Below are 4621 nucleotides of genomic sequence, written 5' to 3'. Positions count from 1 at the left end.
CATAACGATTTAAGTTTGGTAATATTCTTTTTGCTATATAAATAATATACATCATATAGACGTAACATATATCACTTCAACGATTATTATTATTACGGCCTTCATAAATTCCGTAATAATATTCCGCATTTGTCAGTATGTGATTTTTTTTTTGTTATTCGATGATTTCGGTAGTTAAAATCTCAAAGCGTGATACGAAAACTGTACCGAGATGCGTCCCGTTTCAGACTCTGTATAGTACTATTGTAACCAACAAGGGCAACAAGCAAGGAAACCGACAACAAAAGGGACACTCCTCGCGCCGCAGGCTCCAGTCTCTCGCGGAGAGTTGAGCAGAAGCGTGCGAGGTGGATAACGGTGAAAAGGGCGAGTTAAGCGAGCACTTAAGCAGTCTGACAGTTAAATTTAGACTATCCCCCGTCGTACTATCATATCCAATGCCTCTGATCTGCAACAATCTCGAGATTCGAAGCCGGTATAACCGGTATTCATGGCGGCTCTCTCCCTCTTCCTCCCTCCCACCCTCCTTCTCTCTCTCTCTCTCTCTCTCTCTCTCTCTCCCTCCCTCTCTCTCATTCTGCTCGCTTCGTCTCGTCTCCAATCTCCTGTCGCCTCTCTTTGTTCCGCTCTCTCGCGGTCTTCTCTCGTCCTTTAACCTCCGTTTTTTTGCCTTTTCTTCTTGTCATTCTTTTTTCTTTTTTTTTCCCCCCAAAAAACTGCTGTATACATATATTGTTTCACATTATAAAACTACCAAATTATAAAAGAATGTATAATTTTTCCAGGAGAAATTACATTTCTTCTCTTATCAATTGTTTACCTTCTTTTTTTCTTATCTCTTATTATCTCGTTATTTTGTTATTTATTTTTACAAAAACTTATTTGGGCACAATATATGATACTGCTCAATAATATTTATATTTGTTTAATTGTAAGCAATAAATCGCTTCTTTCTGCACCTTTTTCCTTCTTTGTCTCGCACATTTTTTTCATCTCGCTCTTACCGGCGAGTGCATACAGGTCGCTCATTAATTAGAGCGAGAGGATATAACGAGTTGCACGTATGGTACGTGGGTGATGGCGTGAGAGATAAGGAAAGAGAATGAAACGATAACAACGCGCGAGAAGGATGGAAATGAGGGGGGAGAGAGAGAGAGAGAGAGAGAGAGAGAGAGAGAGAGAGAGAGAAGTTCCGAGTCAACGCAAGAGAGGAAGAGGGTCTACCCCCTACATTCGAATAATTGTCACCTCTTGTCACCGTTCATTTATACAAATCATTCGGCAATGACGCTTCTTCCCGGCGGGACAAGTTTTTCAGAGAAGACACCGATTAAAAGGATCTATGGACGATCTTGATAAGAGTCGTAGAATGCATGTTTTAGAATTCTATGAATTAATGAAAAGAACAAACGACAGCGTGTCGTTCGCGCGTTTTCGCTTTAATCGTTGCAATAAAATGCTTATGATATATAGTACTGCAGTTTTATACGTAAAATATCATTGCATTATATCTTTAATTTAATTTTGTGCTCTCTCTCTCTCTCTCTCTCTCTTTTATGTTCTCTCTTTTATTCCTCTTAATATCAAACTACAGATAAATGCGTAGTACTACAGTTTTACACATTAAATCGTTGCATTTTATAACTTCAATTTAATCTTATGCGCTTCTATGTTTTATTCCGCTTGATCGTCAAACGGTATAAATAACGATCCAATTTTGTTCTCAAACACAATTAACATTAAGATAAAAAAGTGAAAATAATTATAGTTGCACAATATTTTTTTAATTAATCAGTCTTTTACTTTGCATCTACGTGAAAAAGAAAGACAGATAGAGAGAGAGAGAGAGAGAGTCGCAACAATTTCTCTTGGTTTTCCCACCTTCTTTTTACATAGAGATAGAGAATTCTTGACGGGAGGTCCACGCCACCGGCACTACGTCATATGGTGGGTTCCTGGAAGGCGAGAATGTTCCTGCGTCCTTTTTTCTCGCTTTATCGATTACGGCGCGATAAAGGCGCCGCGAGATGTCTGCTTCCACTGTCACTGCGTGACAAAACAAATTAGGGCCCTTGTGAGTGAAATTATGGAGGACGAAGGATGGTCATTCGTGAGATATTATTAGTGTACAGCTTTCTGCAACCCTTAAAATTAAGAAACCTTGCGTCTCGCTGCAGATAGATTGAGAGGAACTGACAGAAACTTTTATTTTCAATTATGAATTAAAATTATTTGAAATTCCCTTTTACTATTTTGTTAATATTCGTAATTCGTATTTTTTATAAGAATCTTTATATATTTATTTATACATATTTTCATTTTTTTAATGAATAAGTATTAAAGTATAATTTATTAACTGTTGGAAGGATTAAAAAATGAATTACAAGAAATAGGAGAAGATTTAAGAGAACATTTTTTAAATCACCATTTTAGTTAAGAATTAAAAATTTGCAACTTCATACTATATGTTTTTTATTAATTATTTTTAATAATTTATTTGTTTCATAGAATATCTTTTGAGAGTGAACTTTCATGCTGTGGACTTATAAACTTGAAACCTCTTTGCGGCTAATGTAACTGTAACGGCGAGGGTAAGTCTGCATTTTTCAAGAACGATGACGAAAATGAGGAACAGCATGGACGGCAATATAATTTTCTACATCCTGTACCAACATCCATTGTGCGTTTTCCACCAGCTTGATGGACTCTCAAATTTCGTTAAAAGTCTCGCTAACGTTACCATAAAAGCATCTCAAGAAACCTGCCCGTTTAAGCGCTTCGCTCACGAACTCTGGTCCGCAATTGTTTTGGAATATTATTTTACAGTTTGTATATTTACAAATAATATAATCGAATTATTATTAAGATATATATATAAATTTATCTCGTTGTTCAATAATTCTCTTTCACTAATTAATGTAATTTTCAGGAAAATTATTTTTCGCTAAAAATAAATCTACGTTTGTGAAATAATAGCGAAAATTCGAGAAACACATGATCGACATCTTGATCAGGGCTTTACGAATGACAAAGGAGAATAATGCTTTTACATAATAGCTGGTAAACGTGAGGGTAGGATAAGTACGGCTAATCCAGTCCCTATTTTTTGTATTTTCACACAACGTCGAACACAGAAATCTCTTCGTGTTTACCAGAATCCGCCGCGGCGTTCTTTATTTCCTTTATTTATCGAAAACTCTGTTAGATTTACCGTAATTTGTATTATTCACGTTTATTTCATACGAGAGCATACGCGATATCCTATATACAAATAGGATAGTAGATTTTGTTAAACTAATTTAAAAAATTATATTCAATTTCTACGTGTAAGATTTTATATTTGGCTATAAAGAATAATAATTATATATAAAAATCTTACGTTTTTATTTGCTCGTTTTATTAGCCTTTATCTTCTAGTTTCTTTTTTGTTCTAAAATATAAGTCAATATACAATTTTACTCATAAAGAATAAATATTTGGGCCTAATTAACTAAAAGAATTAACGTGAAATACTTTTCATATATCCGTTGATATTATATAGTGTCGCTCCCTTTAAACGTATCTATGACCGGCTCTACTACGCGTTTTTTTTAAATTTTGAACGGTTTGAAGAGAGCTACCACTGAATGCGAAATTGTTGCAAGTCTTATACCATCTTCCACTATCAGTATCTCATAGAATCAAATTTTCAGCATCCTCTCGAAGGAGGTTGCGACTCTTGTATCGCTGTGTTTCTCAGGATAAATGCGATATACCTACCGCCTTCGTGAAAGAAATATCGATTCGACGGATGTTATTGCATTTCGCAGGAGTCACTTGATGCAGAGACAACGGATCTAATAAAGAGAGACGCGCTAGGTAGACATGACGACGACTTCGTCCTGCAGTGAGCTGCAGCCACAACCGGCACAGTAAAGAAATTGCGGAATGGTAGTTGGTGCGATACCTTTATGATATAATGAAATGAGAGCTTCGCAAATTGCGAGAGAGAGAGAGAGAGAGAGAGAGAGAGAGAACACAGAAAACGGGCTTACGGAAGAACGGAAAGGGCGCGAAGGAATAGCGCGCAAGGGGTGGGCTGTGTGGTAACGCTACTTGGCGATGAGGCTAATATGCATGCGCTCGACCCGGCCAAAGTTCACTTAGATCGCATTGCATTGCATTACGCGGTATTACAACGGTGCTCCATCTCGCACGGCGCGGCGGCGGCAAAGGAGTGAAACAGGTGAAGGGAGGAAGGAACGGAACCTCCGGTGACCTCGCGCGTCCCTTGTCACCATCCTCTCCGCCGCCGTACCCCGCTCCTCCCTTCCACCGTTCCCAGGGACGTCCCTCTGACCTTTACGTTCTCCCGATGTGGCCAACCTCCGTCCAACGTCGCGTCGTCCCGTTTCTCGAACGGCAAAGGGGCGACGCATGCTTAATAATTTACGCGGCACAAGTGGCCTGGAACTTTACCGTGAGTTATGTCATACTTGCCCATGCATTCTCGCGCGCGTGGACACCGGGACCGTGTCTCGGGCGCACATAAACGCGTACACCCACGGGGGGTTGGCCAACACCGGCTGGATGATGCGCGCGGGCGCGCGCACGTGTGTGTATGTGTGTGTGCGCGTGTGCG

General features: G+C 39.1%; 1 protein-coding gene across 4 annotated transcripts in view; it reads right to left on the bottom strand.

Annotated features, from left to right (window-relative positions):
- LOC105458534 (eyes absent homolog 4) overlaps positions 1 to 4621 on the bottom strand; it is a 17067-nt gene that overhangs the window by 9237 nt on the left and 3209 nt on the right. The window contains exon 2 of one of the 4 annotated variants that reach the window (XM_011703918.1): positions 1882 to 2046. The exons of the other annotated variants lie outside the window; for them this stretch is intronic. The gene's annotated coding sequence lies outside the window, so the exon portion shown is untranslated. The remainder of the gene's footprint in view (positions 1 to 1881; positions 2047 to 4621) is intronic. 4 annotated transcript variants of the gene reach the window in all.

This window comes from Wasmannia auropunctata, unplaced genomic scaffold (genome assembly GCF_000956235.1).
Source record: "Wasmannia auropunctata unplaced genomic scaffold, wasmannia.A_1.0 LD334508.1, whole genome shotgun sequence".
Taxonomy (NCBI): Eukaryota; Metazoa; Arthropoda; class Insecta; order Hymenoptera; family Formicidae; genus Wasmannia; species Wasmannia auropunctata.
This window is presented reverse-complemented; position numbering and strand designations above follow the sequence as displayed.